The 18,692-nt window shown below is 35.4% G+C and overlaps 1 non-coding gene across 1 annotated transcript; it reads left to right on the top strand.

Annotated features, from left to right (window-relative positions):
- The first annotated feature begins 8,030 nt into the window (after positions 1-8,030).
- LOC138833038 (U6 spliceosomal RNA) lies at positions 8,031-8,137 on the top strand. The gene has a single exon (XR_011373757.1). It is a non-coding gene; the product is annotated as a U6 spliceosomal RNA (small nuclear RNA).
- The last annotated feature ends 10,555 nt before the right edge of the window (positions 8,138-18,692 follow it).

An 18,692-nucleotide genomic window follows, 5' to 3' on the forward strand; every position in this document is an offset into this window, starting at 1 on the left:
AGGCGTTGTACTGGGGTTTTGACATTTAGAGCCATATAGTTCCTAAGCAGGCATGTCCTGATGAGCCATGCCTCCCAAATTTTTGCATTATTTTTTGTTGTTGTTGGTGGTGGTTATGGGGCTTGAACTCTAGGCCTGAGAATTGTCCTTCAGCTCTTCAGCTCAAGGCTTGCACTCTACCACTTAGGCCACAGGGTCACTTCCAGTTTTCTGGTGGTTTATTGGAGAAAAGTGTTCATGGCCTTTCCTGCCTGGGCTGGCTTTGAATTGCCATCCTCAGATCTCAGTCTCCTGAGTAGTTAGGATTACAGGCGTGAGCCACTGGTACCCGGCTTCACTACTGTTTTTGAAATTAGGTCTTGATTTTTTGCCTGGGCATGTGACAGGACCACGATTTGTCCGTGGAGTGACAGTCATGTCCCTCTATACTCAGTATCCTTTGTTGAAAAGGAGTCTTCTGAATTTTTCTGTCAAGGACAGCCAAACTTGAACTCCTCCTGATTTTACCTCACCAAATAGCTAGGCTTACAGAAGTGAGCCACCAGTGTCCAGTATCTAACTAAAATTATTATGCACTAATATATGTATACTTTATATATGTACTTTGTGTTTTTAAATATTTTTATTATCTTAACGTAGTTGCACAAAGCAGTTCATGAATACAGTGCATCTTGATCCATCTCACCCCCTTCAAAATTCTCACCCACTGTTCCCACACATGCCTTCCCTCACTTTTATTAATTTTAGATTATGTATCATATTTTTTGCTATATAACAAAACAAATTATACAATGTGATGACACAAGATACTGTGTCAACCTCTTCACCCCTTCCCTTATATTTCTCAATTGTGTTGTACATACAATGAATTGTTTCTTTTCTTTTCTTCTTTTCTTTTCTTTTCTCTTCTTTTCTTTTCTGTCAGTTGTAGGGCTTGAACTCTGGGCCTGGTTCTGTCCCTCAGCTCTTCAGCTCAAGGCTAGACCTCTATCATTTAAGCCACAGTGCCACTTTTGGTTTTATGGTGGTTAATTTGAGATAAGAGTCTCAAAGACTTTCTTGTCTGGACTGGTTTTGAACCATGATCCTCAGATCTCGGCCTGCTGAGTAGCTGGGATTACAGGTGTGAGCCACTGTTGTCCTGCTTATACAATGATTTTTTTATTAATAAGTTTTTGTATTATGAAAATACCATACAGAGGGATTACAATTACATGAGTAGGGTAATGAGTACATTTCTTATCAAGCATTGTTGCCTCCTCCTTTGTTTCCCCTTCCCATCCGATTTGTTGCCTGCCTTATCCTGCTTCTCACTTCATTCTTCTATCCTTTCTCCTTTGGCCCCAGACTCCCTCTTGCAAATATGCATTTCCTGGTACTTCTTCTGTTGGGCTTTGATTTAGTCTTTCTAAAGAATTACACCGTGAGTGACACTGTTCAAAAAGAAATGTACTCATATAATTTTAACTATTTGGTACATCACCTTTGCAATTAAAATTTAAAAAATAGAATTATCCTATTTGATTTCTGATTCATTTGAAAATTCTTGCTTTCCATCTAATATATTTACATGTAGATTTATAGGCACATTCTAATTTTCACACACGATGGAAAATATCCAACTTATATTTCTCTGGGTATGGTTTACTTTGCTTAATATAATTTTTTCAAGTCCTTCCATTTTCTTATGAATAGTACAATATCATTCCTTCTGATGGGTGAGCAGATTTCCCTTGTGTGTATATATCACATTTTCTTGATCCATTAATCATTGAGGGACATCTGGGTTGATTACATATCTTGGCTATGGTCAATATTGCTGCAATGAAATTTCGTTTTTTCTTCTTTAAACTTATTTAAAAGTGAGTTCAACTTCTATTTCTTTGAATTTTCATAAATCTGATTTAAGCTAGGTAAGAGAGAAATAAAATTTAAAATATCAGCACACATTTTCAAAGATAAATTTTTATAACATGTATTTCAGTGATATTTAAACAGTGCTTTTCTCGGGGCTGGGAAGTGGCTCAGTGGTAGAGTACTTGCCCCACCTGCATGAGGCCCTGTGTTCTATTCGTCAGCACCACATAAACAGAAAATGCCAGAAGTGGCGCTGTAGCTTAAATGGTAGAGCACTAACCTTGAGCTAAAGAGTTGAGAGACAGTGCTCAGCCCCACGAACACCACCACCACCAAACAAAAAACAATGCTTTTCAAATAGCCCAAGTCATAATGATGTACATTCATTAATACTTTTCAATAAGTCTGTAAAGTAACAAAAGAAGAATTTAGGACTTGAGGTATCAGGATGGCATTAAGATTGAATTCTAGTTCGGATCAATGACCCAGTAGATTTTTCTACTTTTCTGACCATAGCTCAACAGTTAATAATTAATCCAAAGAAATCAGGATGAAGGGAATATTACATTGCATATCTATCACTGAATAATTTAGAAATTTACACTATTTGTGATTAGTACTATTAGTTTCTTGCACATTTTGTTTTTGTCAGCAAGAAATGAATGGAGCATCCCATTTAGTGCTGCATATTTACTTCATATCTATAAATTGTATAACATTGCATTTGAGTTTACTATATGCTTTAAAAAGTTGACTTATATTGCAGTGTATTTAACATTGCTTGGAGTGTAAGATTTAGTTCCTTTAATTCAAAGTGGTGGATGAGTCCAAGATTTTGTTTTTAAAATATTAGTTGTTATAAAGTTGTATTGCTCAGTGGACTGCACTTGGAAGCCATAGTTCTCATGCCTCAAGTTCAATCCCTTGAACATACCATCTATAATGAACTGAGACAGTTCTTTGCAGCATCTTCCACCCAGAGGTGGAATTTATTCTTTTATCTTTTTGGATTTTGATGAGTCTTGCAACTTGCTTTGGCTATGAGAAGTCAATGGAGACAACTTCAGTAGAATGGGACACTTTTCACATTTTGGCTGAATTTCTTGGAATCCTGTTCCTACCATGAGAGCAATCTCATTGTGCTGGAAGATCAGAAACATATTAACAGAGGACATTACACTTCTATTAGCCTATTGTTCTTCTGAAGTTCCTCATTTTTTTTAATTTTAAGTTTTATTTTTATTGTGAAAATACCATACAGAGGGATTACAATTACATGGGCAAGGTTAATAAGTACACTTCTTATCAGGCATTGTTACCTCCTCCTTTGTTTCCCCTTCTGATCTTTTCCCATCTCCCTCCCCTCTTCCCTCCTCCCCCCCCCACCCCCTGCAAGTTGTAAAGTTCGTTTTCGACATAATTACTTGTACATCTCATTGTTGCAATGGGTCCACCTGTATCTCTATGTAAATGGTTTGTTTTTGCCCTTCCCCTATACAAATTATACCAACATCAAATACAGTGAGCACAGAGGTTATACTGTGGGGGAGGGACATACAAAGCAACAAAAAATCATCTTATAAATATGCTAGAAACAATCCCAAGAAAGAAAAAAAACATTTGAATCCTTATCTTGGGGCTCATTTCACCTAACATATAAGTGACAAGTTTAAATGTACTGACAAACCACATTGGGAATAGTTTATAATGAAAATTAAACATATTGCAGAAAACATATGGTCTAGAGATTGTGACAAAGCCTATGAACATATTGAAAGTAAACAGACACATAATCAAAAGAAGTGTAAAGACTACCCACTAGTTAATTAGCCACTCTCAGCAAAGTGTAGGAAACAAGTTCCCACCTTTATGACCAAATATTTTCAGAGCATGAATTGACTTAGCTACAATGAGCCTACCCCCAACCAATCACCAGAAATGTCCAGATGCCAACCTATAGACTCATAAGTAATAACCAATGACTGATGTTTTATGTCATAAATTTTGGAGTCAGCTTGTCTATGGTGATAGATAGCTGATCATGTTGACCTGTTCTTAATTAATCCCTCTCTGTTCTTCATAAAGATAATTGTGAGTTTGAGTTATCATAACATGGAGGGAGTTTATAAGCCTGATTTGATGCTATTAAGTATAAACATTAGATTCTGAAATTTTGGTTTGGCTGTAAATCAGGCTAGCATCTTTTCTGATTTCTCAAAATGCATTGCCTGAAAGCAGTCTAAATACTCACAGTCAATGCATAAATAGCTAGAAAAAACATTCCATCTCTTTTTTTTGTTTGTTCCATTTTTTGGGATATGTCTTTAAGGAGTTTGTTCCTGTGTCTTAGCTAAAATTCCCATTTGGACTATGGTTTTCTTCCAATAAGTAAGCAATGGGCTTAAAGTATCCTGAAAGTCCATCTCTTACCCTAGGGAGACTCAGTAGCACCAAGCCTTTGCCACTGAATTCCCCCATTGCATTTCAAGTTAATATTTTGGTTTTGCTTATAAGAAACCTTGAGGTGAATATGACATTTTTATCACTTGAATGATTTATTAAGTTTTTATTGCTGAAATATGTTAGAAAATATCAGCGATAAGATATCTCACAAGTAAGATCCATTGTTGATGTAAACAACTAAGAACATTCTGGAATATGACATTTCCTCTATATTTCTCATTCCATTTGGAAAACCTTTAGAAATATGCCTCCTGGTCCATAGGGATGGGAAAAACAGCTACTTCCTAGCAAACATAAATGATCTGCTTAGAGGCTTTGTTTCAAAACCTCTTTATTCTCTTTATTTTTCTTCCTCTGCAATTGTCCTCCATGTCCATATCCATGTCCAGCTTAATATTTAAATTTACATACTCGATCCCATACACCCAGAAAAAAAGTTCCATAGAATAGGTCATGTTTATTACTTAAAGGTCTTTCCTGAAATCTAAATTTTAATCATGCAAATTCACTCATATAAATGATATTAACACATAATGATTTTATGATATGTTGTTTTGAGAATGATACCATATGAGGGGGAGGTTGATATTTTTAATTCCCAAATCTACAGAAGGAATTAATCAGTGTTGAGATTTTCTGACATTACATAGTTGTCCACGTTTGTCTATGTTTCAACCAGATCAAAGTTCCATATATAAGTAGCTGTGAGTTGAGATCATTTGTATACTTGTGACATATACTCTTGCATAGAGTGACTAAGGAAAATAAGAAAGAAGGGAAGCTCATGGACCATGTATGTATCTGGCCTCCGGGATAGATGGTCTTTCCATTCTCAAGGCTCTCCATTGTAAAACATAGTGATACTTCGTATTTTACCATCCTATAATTTCTCCTACAATATTTCAGTTACCTGAAATGTTCAGATTCTATAGTCATTCATTATGTGAAAGATGATATCAGTTTACTACAGGATTCTAGAATACAATCAACCACAATCTTTTGTTTGCTATAAAAATTAGGATGGGGATACTAGATTTTGCCCAGTTAGGAGTCTTGGATTTTCCAGGCATGTGATTCTACTAATGGCACTACATCTTTCTGAATAGAGGGTCAAAAACAAAGACCAAATGGAGTCTGAGATCAATAATGTTCAAGATGACAGCATTGCTTGCAGAGTAACCTAGTATGCAAATGAGGAATTGCTAACTTTGATTCTGGTGACTTTGAAAAGTTAATAAAAGCTGAAAGATACTTAATTATTAGTGATCTACCAAAAAGGTAAGATACATTTTATTAAAATGACTCTCCACCTGATAGTATATATTCCTAATTAATTTACACATAAAACTTTGAAATGATGGTGGTAAGGCTGATTCCAGCTGATGTAATTTTCTCAGATTAAGTTTCAATGAATCTAATGTTTCAAAGAAATTATATTGTGATATAAATGAAAAAGCCCCACTGGAAAGGCAGATCATAGCTCCTGGTGTAATAAAAAAGGAATACTGCTTAGTAGGAATGAGTTAAATCTACTCCTGTGTTCAAGCATAAGATTCAGGAGGTTAATTCCATGACCCCCCTCACAGATTCTAAAATTGCTCACATAAATCTCCTCATTTATACATGTAAACTGGGTTGCATGTTGTGCAAAGCAAAATTAAGGATTCAGCAGGGAAAATTCACAAGAAATGTATGACTAGAGTTTCAGAGTTTGAATGGAAGCTATTTGTACATTTGGAGATGTTCTCCAGTGATTTCGAACATTAAACACACACACAAAAACAAATAAAAATAAGCAAAAAGAAAGCATCAGGGAAGGGTCTGAAAGTCTACCTCTGCTATTGCCTTTGAGCTTGGACAGTGTAGGTCAAACACTGAGTCTGGTTTGCACATCAAAGACATCTGAGTATCTTTCCATGTTATACTTTCTGCAGTTGTACCTTCCGCAGTTGTGTGATGGCATCCATGCTTCTAGGTTATCTGAACTGCTTAGCAAACAGTGCAGACAACAGACTACCTGGAATCAAAATCTTTTGTGAATGGATTTTAAGAAAACGTACCTGAATCAGGTGTTAAGTTCAAGTTGGAGAAACATTACATGTAGAATGTTAGTGGGTAAATATTCTGCTGTATGCAATTTTATAGGATTGATAGATGAAGATGAGAGTGGTGAGAAGAAGGAATTACATCCTCTTATATAAATGAAAGTTCCTTTGACTATCAGACTGCCAAAGGTACATGAAATCTCCCTTATTCGCATTTGATTCCCTTCACTTGAAATACAAACTTCTTTGGTCCGGTTCTGTTTGCTACTTAGGCTTAATCAAACATTTCTTTTTTTCCCAAATAGACTTAGATTTATTATTTATTTCTTTATTTTAAATTGTGTTGTCAAGGTGAAGTACAGAAGGATTACAGTTATATGAGGAAGGTAGTGAGTACATCTCTTGTAGAACTTGTTACCCTCTCCCTCATTTTTTCTCCCACTTTCCTCTGCCCCTCCAACTCTCTCACCCCCTAAGTTGTATAGATCATTTTCAACATATTGTCTTGTGAGTATTGCTGTTACATTTGTTCCCCATTTGTCCTTTGTCTCACCATTTTGTTGTTCCCCTTCCCTTCCCTAATTCAGATAAATGTATATATAAAATACCCAGGGTAAAAAAAAAAATCAAATACAGTGACAACAGAGAGGAACCATAGGGGGTAAAACACAAAAGAAAAAAGAAATCACATAGTACATTAAAAACAACAACAAAGAAAAACCTCTTGTGTCCATTAATGCATCCACTTTAAGTAGGACTTTCAGATTTCTAGTTTGTTAAACTCACCACTACTATATTGCTTTGCCTTAAAAAAACTTTTTATATTATTATTAAGTAATTGTACATAGAATTTTCAGTTCTACAAGTCAAGTTAGGAGTTCAATACAGCTTGATAAATATGACCCCTTCCATTGCTCTGCTTTGCCTTTTTATTCCATCCATCTTCAGCTTTAAATTGATTTCATAGTCAATGCCAACACTTTTTAATTTTCATGTGCATGTGCTTCACTTCCTCTTTTTACTCATCCTGGTGACTAGGGCTACCTCTTAGAAATGGATAAGTGGAAGAAAATTTATACTTTTTAAATGTTGTATTTTTGTGTTTAACATGCTCAACATTCTGATCAAAAGGGAAAGGATGCCAAAATTAACTCTATTTTCTCTTTTGTAACATTAAATCCTGAATGACTTAAGCTTCTGCATTTTTGTTCCTAGACCCAGCACACTAATTTATTAAGTGAAAGTTCCATAAGTTTTTTGAGTAAAAGTTTTGAAACACATAAAGGTAATTATAAATTGTGGGTTTTTATTTTTTTTAATGCATTGTACTATTTTGAGATAGTATTTTTCTTCTATACTGCTACATTGCCTTTTGCAAATATCATTAGAGTAGACTCATTTCAGGACCAATAACATAACTCACCTCAGACACTTCCAAGGCAATAACAGCTCTGAACTATAAATTGCTGACAGTATTTTAAAAGCTAACCCTAATTAATAAATACACAAAGGAATGGAAAAACCTGGAGGCAGAACTGAATTATAAACTTCTCCCTAGAGCTAGGATCTTCAGAAAGTTCACATTTTGTTTCATCACTTAAAATAGGTCCAAAAACAGGAAAATTAAAACCAATGAATGCTTGAATGCTTTCAAAACCTCTTCTTGTGTTCGCTTCGGCAACACATATACTAAAATTGGAATGATACAGAGAAGATTAGCATAGCCCCTGCGCAAGGATGACACGCAAATTAGTGAAGCGTTCCATATTTTTTAGGTCCCATGGTTTCCCTTATTTGCAATATCTAGTAAATGTATGAGTCAAGCAGAAAAGGTCAGATAATGTGATGTTAGGAAAATGAACCCTTAGATATGTATTTAAATGTTTTTTTCTTTCATGCATTTGTTTCTAACTCATTTATAAGATTATTTCTTTGTTGCTTTGTATGTCCCTCCCCCACAGTATAACCCCCGCTTCCACTATATTTGATGTCAGTATAATTTGTGGAGTTGATGGGGAAAAACAAGTTGTTTAAGGATTCAGGTGGACCTGTTGCAACAATGAGAAGTACAAGTTGTCATGTCCAAAACGAGCTTTACAACGTCGGTGGGGGGGGGGGGTTGGGGGGGCCTTGGTATACATTTTAAAATATGTCTCTTATGACAAGTCAAATTTTTAGCTAAAAGAATGTATATTTTAAAAGGTCTAAAAGTACATATTATTCTCAACATATTTTTCAAGTCATAAAAGTATGATTGACCTGAAACCTTTATTTATAGTGTAATGAAGACTTAGGGATAATATAAAAATGATTAATTTAAAGGAATAGACATTGTATGAGGCTTCAATCTCTTAAATAAAAATATATACTACTAGGTGACTAATCCTAGTTGTATTTCAAAATTAGTACTCATTGTGTTATGAAATAAAATCATGCAGAATCCTCCTTAAATGAGTAGGCTGGCATCAGATTTTAATGATGGAGAAACTGAGGCATACAGAATTGAGATATACTGTGGCGATAACTTTGGGGCTGCTCTCAAAACCAATGGACATAATATTAATGTTACAGCCCATACTCACAGGGCTCAGGAATCTGCACCTTAAGAAACAGCTCCATGTAACTCTATTGTAGATTTAAAGAGCACGCTTTTAAAAATGTGTTTATGTCTTAGGGACATGGGAGTGAATTTCTGTTATCCAAGTTAACTGGGAGGTAGAGACTACAGAAATAAAGTTCAAGATGAGGTGCAATGTCAGCTAGACCCTGTCATAAGTCTGAGTGTGGTGGCACACGTGATTCCAGCTACTTAGTAGGCAGAAGTAGTAAGATTGCCATCCAAGGCTTGGTTTGGAACAATATAAGCCCTATGCAGAATATCCTAGAAAAGGAACTGGGAGCATACCTCAGGCTGTAGAGTATTTGGCAAGCCAGCAGGAAGCCTTGGATTTATGTCCTAACACTGAAAGAAAAAGAAAAATAGAAAACACTTCGACAAAATAACAAATGACATTTCGTGCAAAAAATACATTTAAGCATAGTTGAAAAAATTTAAATAGTCAAACATTCTCTTGTTTCTGTCATGTCATTGTTATTAAGGTTGTGCTGAAGAAACTGGGTACAATTAGCTAATAATCTAATATCATTTTTTAATGTAAAGAAAGTTTGCAATTCTGTTGATATACATTTTAAAGTGGATTATTTTTGTACATAAAATCAAACTGAAATGCTATAAATTCATGACTACTGTTTATCTTTAGAGAGAAGCAAACTGTTAAGCTTGTTTAGCAAATGAAAATAAAGATGGCTAAAATTCAATGAACAGGAGATTCTAAGCATTTCACCTGCTTGAGGCCTCAGAATCCTCTCAGCTGGGCGCTAATGGGTAAAACCGAAGTTAAAAACTAAATAAAGCCCATGTACTAAGTGACTAACATTTGGCTTAGGGTACAGAGTGCATTCATTGGTTCAGACCCATCTGTGTAATCCAAAATCTATTTTATGGTCAGCTGATTAGTAATCTTAATCTCTCTGCAGATTTTCTAACCCAATATATTCACAAGTTATTGGAATTAAAGTGTGGATGAATATCTCTGAGAACCATTATTCTGAATACCACAGGCTTTTTACTTCAAATATTTTATCAAGGTAAAACTCTTGCCGGGTGCCAGTGGCTCATGCCTGTAATCCTAGCTACTCAAGAGGCCGAGATCTGAGGATCGTGGTCCAAAGCCAGCCAGGGCAGGAAAGTCCATGAGACTCTCATCTCCAACAAAACACTAGAAAACCAGACTTAGCGCTGTGGCTCAAGTGGTACAGTGCTTGCCTTGAGCTGAAGAGCTGAAGGCCATCACCCAGGCCGGGGGAGGTGGAGGGAGAGAAAGAGAGGAGGATGGAAGGGAGAGACAGAGAGAGGGGAAGGGGGAGAGAGGGAGAAAGGAAGACATGGGGAGAGAGGGAGAGAGGGAGAGAGGAAGGGGGAGAGGGAAGGGGGAGAGAGGGAGAGAGAGGGAGGGAGAGAGACAGAAATATTACCTCAGCATAGAAATAAATGAGAACATTAAGGTAGATTTTGAGGGGAAAGTAGCTACAACAAGATGTGTTTTTAGTTGGAAACTAGCTTTTTATGCAGAAGGGAAGCACTCTACAAAGTGGACTACAAAGTTAGTGCAACGCAAAGCAGGGGATTTGGTAGTAGTTAGAAGATCTAGTACCATATCTCCATGGCACTTTGTCTAAAGGTACTATCTGAAGTACAGTTGCAAATATTCATGCAGCAATACTCACAGCAGCTGCAGAAGAGACACTACTTCCAGTGAAGGGTTTCTGAGCCGAACAGCAATGGTATCCACTGTAAACTGTTTTGTGTTATATTATGTCCTTCAAATGGGTGTCAAATCTCAACCCTCACAATCTCAGAAGTCTTTACAGGGGTAATAAGGTTAGGTCTGAATTCAGGAGAAATGTTACCTTTATAAGATGGTAATATTTGGGTGCAGAGATAGGCCCTGAGTTTAGTTGTTGAAAATAAAGAACTAGAATGATGTTTCTATATGCCAGGATCATCCAAGACTACAAAAACCAGGAAAGATTTGCGGAAAGTTCTTCATATGGTCATTTTCAAGAAAGCATATTGCTACTCCTATTCATCTGAGTTTACAACATTTTTCCTCTAGAACTGTGAGACAAAAATCTCTGTTGCTCCAAACCACGTGATTTCTAATATGTTGTTATAATAGCCCTAGAGAACCAATACAGACCTTAAGTCACAAAGCCTAGAAAAGAACTCTTGAGTTATCAAAAGTAGTCATAGTCCTGAGCTTCTCATACAAGTAGTCTTCCTTCACATTGTCAAATGGGAATATTCAGCATTTCCTATGACTATAATGATAATTAATAATAATAAAGTAATCTAAAATGTGTCCTAAAATTTGAGAGAATAAAGATTGACCTTTTCCAGATGTTTATGCCCTACCAGAAAGTTTTGTGAATTGCACTTCTGTATTCACATTCTCTACTTCAAGTGCACTGATAATGAATTCACTAATTTATTTATTTGTAAGACAGGTCATATATATAGTGATATATATGCATGTATGTATAAATATATATGTACATTCATACCATATCTAGGATGTGTCTTGATACAATAGAAAATTGGAAAGAATTATTGGAGAGTACTTTCTCCCCTAGGAATCCCAGAAATGTTAATAATAGCTTATTATATTCTAAGATAATAAAATGCACAGAAAAGAGGAGCCTGCAATATTCATGTAGTAAGCAGGGAATAATGGGTTGGGTCAGCCATAGAATGACATGGGTTCTTCAGGTCCTGCTCTTAGCCTAGTAAGCAATCTGAGAAATAATGCAATTATAACTGACAGGCTTATGAAATGGAAACATGATTAGAAGTAACTTCTGCCAAATAACCCCAGAACACAATAATAGTACAGTTGGGAGAAAGCAATTCAGCTACATACAATACTTGGCATTTGTGGAGAAAGGAAATCTACAAAGCTCTGAAATTGTATGATTGTATTTTCCTGCGAGACACTGAATTCTACCACTCTTGACCTAGTAGTCATTGTGTTATAAGTACAGATGGCATTTTATGCTGACCTAATGCTACTTTAAAATTATAATTGAATTACTTATATGTCTCTACCACTGTGCCAAAGGCAAAACCTGGGGACTCCCAAAGAATAACTCTAATGAAATGACCAGAGTGCCATGATTTTTTTTCCCAATTCAAGCAGTAAATACCAGATACAATTGCTCAGGCCAGCTTTCTACTACTCCACTCATTTTAAAATAAATTTCATCCTTATAGAAAAAAGTGTACAAAAATCACAAGAATCACAAGAACTAACACTGGTTCTTCTTAAATTATTTTTTAAATAATTGAAGCAGAAACAATTCTTCTGTCCTCTTCTATAAGACTAGAATGTCCCAGACTCCAAATGTAGAAAAGACTACATCAAAGAATGTAGATGCAAATATCCTCAACAAAATCTAGCTAAACATTAAAGGTTGTTCACCATCACCAAAGGGGAATCTTCTATGGGGACAAAGAATGAAGAATTTACACAAAGCAATAAATGTGGCACATAAACAGAATGAAGGACAAAAACTGTGATAATTTCAAAAACAGAAAAGGCATTTGATAAAATTCAATACTCTTTCATAATTGAAAACTTGGTGAAGTATTTATGGAAAGAAAAGAGTATAATAAAAAAAGAGTATAATAGCTTAATAGGTTTTATATACATGTATGTAAATATCAATATATTAAAATATATAACTAATATCATATGAATGAGAAATGTTGAAACTTTTCTTTAACATTTAGACTAAGACAAGAGAAATAAAGGACACTTTTTAAAAAAATCAGGTGCTGGGCTTATGCCCATAATCCTAGCTATTCAAGAGGTTGAGATCCAAAGATTATGTTTCAGAGCCAGCCTAGGTAGACAAATTTCAGAAAATCATGTCTTCAATTAAGCAGTGAAAAGCTGAAACTGGGACATGATCTGGTTGTAGAGCACCAGTTCCATGAGTTTGAAATCCAAACCAGAATGTGAGAGCCTAAGTTCAAGCCATAGTGTCTGAGAAAAAGATGACTATCTCACTCCGTGCACATGACTAAATGAGAAACCTCCAAACTCCACACAGCCCACACATGCACACACATGAACACATGCACACATGCATGCACACTCACACATACACATAAGAATAAGTAATTTCAGTCAAGTTTCAGGATATTCAGCAGACTGGCTGGAAGCTAACTCAGAGTATATAAATGGATTATGGGATAAAAAATAAAATACATGTACATAATAGAATATGATTTGCCACAATAAAGAAGAAAATTATGTTATTTTGAACAAATTTCATGAAACTAGACATTATTATAGTCATCAAACAAGCCAGACACAGGAAGACAAGTACAACTTGGTTTCAGTCATATGTAAAATCTAAAAACGTTGATCTCATAGAATTGGAGAGTAGAATGGTGTTTACTAAGACCTAGAGAAATTTGGTGATAGAGGAAGGTGAGGAAGAGTTCGATCCTTGGGTCAAGAGCCAGAGTTGAATAGGATGGGGTGTTCTTGTATGGTAAGGTGCCTACAGTTCTTACAGTTAATGTAGAATGACATCTAGCTTCAGAAAGCTAGAAGAAAGGCTATTTTTAATGCTCTTAAATTAAAAATTATATTTGATGATATGAATATGTTAAACAATTAATTTTTTCTTAATCTCCCAATCTCATAGTTATACATAAAAGTTAAAAGCATATATATCCCCAAATACTATTAAGAGTACTTCCGTATTCAGGAAAAGATACAAAGAAATATAGAAAGGGAAAAGCTGGAGATGTAAAACACATTTCACTATATCACTTGCAGTACATTATAATAGCCTTCATCTATTTCTTCATCCAGTTTTTATCTGGAGAATCTATACCCACATGCACAGAAAAGGAGCTTGGCCTCTGATAGTGTGTCCCTGCCAGTGTGTTCCTTTACAGCCCTGCTTCTCTTCTTGCTTCAGTACTTCGGTGCACACCAAGGCCCTCTGCATCCTACATTTGCTGTGAACAGTTTCTTAAATGTCAAATGTATCTCCTTTAATTTCTTAGAACTGAGGCTCTGAGGATTCCCATGTGACTTCTAAGGTCCTGTTTGATGTGAGTATGAAAGAGTGTCTGTATATGAAAACACATGAATATTTTTGCATGGATTTCTGAAAATAAAATCTCTCAAGTAAAATTATATCCTGTTAGAATATCTTCAAATACCCACATTTGCTGATCTACAGGGTTTCTTTGCACTGCATTTTAAAATGCATATGAGGATTAGGATTGCTTGCTATTGACATTGGTGCCAAATTCTTGCTTTAATGAGATTTTGGTTGAACAAAGGTGGAAAACTTAATAAGTATAATACCTCTCACTGAGTTTTAAAGGCTGATAATTCTCAAGTGCCTAGTAAAACTAAAGTACCTTGTCAAATAACTCAAGCTCTATACCGATTCTAAGATTAACTTGACATTCAGCCCCTCTGTGGAGTTGCAAAATATACTCAGCTGGCTCTGAGGTTACTGTTCTGAGTAATTTGAGTTCAGAAATTATGTTTAATTGTAAAGATCAGTAGTGAGCTGCTTTTTCAACATGCAAAAAATTGCACAGTGTAAGAAATTACTTCTTTACTTTTTTTATATCATTTAAATGTCATCAACGATTTTCTCAAGTGAAATTTGCTCTAAGTTTTGAGGTTTAAAATGATTCCAAAGAAATAGACCCTATAGAGGGCAATTTGGCTAAATTGCCAAAACTATAAATGCATAATCAATCACCTAAAACTTTCTAGGTGACGAAATTATGATAATTTATGCTAAAGAAATATTAGCATGTGTAAAAATAACTCACTCAAATGCATGCTTATTCATTTTTATTTGTTCAATAATTGTAAAGATGGGAATTAACATCAATGTCTAGCACTAGTATAGTTATTAAATAAATAATATCTCCATAGAATTATCATGCAACTGTAAAGGATATATATATATATATATTTATTTATTTCCAATGTATTGTTAAGTGAAACCAAGAAACGAAGGTACAGAACCATGTTTATAATAAGATTTCTTTTGTGAAAAAAAATGTCAGAGGTTAAGACATTCTCTAGATAGATTCACAGTGAATCAACAAACTAATTATAACCTACATGTTGAGGTAATTGCCTTTATAATTCACTAGAGAAGACACTGTAGGACACAGACTCCCAATAGACACATATGATTGTTTCCAAGTATTGATAAGTGCTTTTAGAGCTGTTAGAATATCACAGCTCTATTGTTAGAGTTGCTTTCCAAGAGAAAGCTACAATTAATTTTTGGAGACCTGGAAATTGTATTCAGTCAATGATGTCAACTGAAGAAGGATGACAATGAAAATCCCAGTGAAAGTAGCTAGAATGTCACCCAACCAAGGCACTGCAACTGAGTTCAAGGAACAATTCTTGATGTATACTACCATGTGTTAAATAGCATTTTGAAAACTGAGGATACAATAGTGTCTAATCCATGATTTGGCCCTCAGGGAGCATAAAGGCTGGTAGTAAAAATGGCTTTATGATCCATAAGCTGAATTATAAAACTTTTGGTATTGATCATGAAACAGAAAAATTGCTTTAGATTAAGAAATTAATATATTCTGTTTGTGGATATACAAGGGTTAATTTAACACTAGAGTGGCAAGTTTGGGTCACTTACTCTCACTTACTTTGTCAACAGTTGAGTAATACATCTGTGCCAGAAAAGATACAGAAAAAATTTCTATTACAAGAAACTTTTTGAGAAAAAAAAATATTGATTCCTTTGGAGATCCTTATTTACTAAGGCAATATTCATTCCTTAAAATATATATTCTTGGCATGCACTGTAAAAGATACTTATAAACAAAGGAGCTTGAGAAGTCCTTCCATAGAAAGCATCAAGGTAAAGTAGATATGTAACCTAGTCCCAAGGACTTCTATAAATTCTCAAACTTCCCTGATTCAATTTTCCTCTAACATTTCAAGAAGTAATTGAGATCACTTTATGTCTCCGTTACATACAACTATAAAATAATGTCACTGATCTCTGAGGTGCTATGAAACTTATTTCCAAACATCTCAAAAAGCATTTCCAATACAACTAACTAAAATTATATATAAAAAAAACTTTTCCCCAAAAAAATAGTTTAAGAAAAGCTATTCTCATTTGACACAAAAATATTTGAATCTAGCTGGCTAGATCACAGGCCCAAGCCTGTGATCCTAGCTATTAGGAGTCTGAGATATAAGGATGGTTGTTTGAAGCCAGCCAATACAGGAAAATCCATGAAACTCTCATCTCCAACAAACAACTCAAAACAAGCCGGAAATGGTACTGTGGCTCAAGTGCACAAAGAGGCTCAGGGACAGCATCCAGGCCCTCAGTTCAAACCCAGGACTGGCCAAAAAAAAAAATCTGTCAGATACAGTGACGATAGTTCCATTAATGAAGCTGTGGAGATTAGGAAGAGGGGAATGGGCGGAAGAGGGATTGAATCTGATATAGTTATATGATCTGAAACCTCCTTGGGCAACTAATTTGATGCTAATAAAAAATACGGGGGAAAATGCTTGAAAAAAACATAGACTCAGCCTATGCCGTTAGGAGCAATCATTCCTTTCTTCATGACAGACTCGGTCTCACTGGGACCATGAGAGAGGATACTGTGGACTCTTCACTCACTGTGACACTGACAAGTTGCTCAATCTGGAATGTTGCAGATAAGCAGGACCACTTCCTCTCCTGCCTTAAACCAAGGGTACAAGTAGAATAAATATTGGACCACCCTCCTTTTTCTTCCCCACTCCAGCAGCTTCCTTCTCACTTCTATTCTGCCTAGAGAAGTGCACATGTATTTCCTACTGGGTCCTGTTGTATCCTTTTGGGAAACTAGCAATGTCTCCCACATTAGAGATATGACAATCAACTAGGAGCTAATGAGAAATTTAGAGTATGTGGACACCAGACTTACTGCATAGGATCTACAGTTAACAAGATCCCAGGGCGATTCATCCACACATTAAAGTGTAAGAATATCTAGCCCAGGCTACATCCCCAGTATACTTCACACAAACATTTTACTTCCTGCAAAGAAGGAATTGCAAAGAAGGAAATTATATTTTAGGAGAGAAATAGAAAAATACTGATCTGTTTGGAGGAGTCAGATTAAGTAGAATTTTAATTGAATGATAGCTTTATTCTTGCAAGTGGTTTGTTCTCAGTCCTGTATCTAATTTGCTTAATAATAATAACCGTTAAGTCCTAGAAAGATTTGTTTACTTATTACATTGTTACTTGAAATTAGCATGATTTGAGCAGAAACTATTGCAATGCAGGGCATATCTTAAGGATTAATGACAAAGAAGGAGAAATAGCTGGCCTGGACAAAGAGGAAAGTAATTATTCCATCAAATTATTCATTATTAACACAGCCTTATTGTTTTATCTACAGAGCAGAAAGGAAAGGAAGAAAAAAAATAAAGAAATGGCGTCCTATAGCTATTTTTTCATGCCCTAGGCAGCTTGATTTTGTTGTTTGCTAATATTTTTTGGAGGCTGTCCTAAAAAACTACTGCTTTACTCATTAACCTTTTAAATTGCTTAAGGTTTGCAGCACATGGTGCAATATCATCTATTGCTTTGACCTCAGCATTTCATTTAGTTCACTGCACTACTCCTTACCATATGTAGGAAATGTACTGTCAGTTCCAAACACATTATGCAAATGCTATACCTAGACATTATTATTCTGTCTTCCATTAACTCTGCTCCACCATCAGCTTGGCCTCCTGTGAATCAGTAGTGTCAAATTACAAATGTAGATGTGTGGGATTTGGTGGGGAGATTGGTCGGTGTTATACCCAACAGTTTCCTACACAGTCAGCAGAAAATCAATTGTATTGGGTTGCACAATATATTTTGCATGTTCAGATGTGACAGTTGTAATATATCCTTAAAATGGAAAATCTTATAACATATAAGACTCAGGAACTAGTTTAGGAAATCATCTTATGTTTACAGAGCCATGGAACATCTCTCCTCAATATAAATACACATCTGTATGTCTGCTGAAATATCTATCTAGACATGGGGGTTAATTCTAGTCTAAATAACGAGTGGGCTGATGGATTATCATAAAATCTTAAAGGCAAAGGTCTCACTTTCTACACATCAGGCTATGCATAATATGTGTGCGTGTGTGTATGCACATAAATAAGCTTTATTTCACACACTAAGCAAAGTGTTATGCCCTAAATAAAACTGTCTGCCTTCGTGTGCAATAAAAGGTATTTGAATTTATACAAGACTGCTTGAGTTTACCATTCTCTGTATTTCAAGAAGGGGAGCTACCCACTGTCTATGAGTAGGTATTATAGATCATTCCTTATTAAAAACACAGCTCTTGAAATACAAAAGGTCATTTTTTTCATAACATAAATAAGAATTTTGCTCACATGATTTACTCTTTTCTCAGTAAAACAGCTTAGCATTATGAGTAATAAACAGGTAGCCTAAGAAATATATTTTTCCCTGTTCCCAACCTCTCATATTAAAACCATTGATTTGATTCCCTTTGGTCTCAAACACCCTTCTCAGTGTGGAGTAAAACTTAAAGATTTCCCATCAGTGCATAGGTATTATCTGTATAATTAAATAATTGGGGCATCTCTGCTTCATCAACAATATATTCCATCCCATGTACATGGAAAAACACCCCAAAATATCTAG

Source organism: Dipodomys merriami, unplaced genomic scaffold (assembly GCF_024711535.1).
Source record: "Dipodomys merriami isolate MVZ:Mamm:240054 unplaced genomic scaffold, mDipMer1.0.p SCAF_20, whole genome shotgun sequence".
Lineage (NCBI taxonomy): Eukaryota > Metazoa > Chordata > Mammalia > Rodentia > Heteromyidae > Dipodomys > Dipodomys merriami.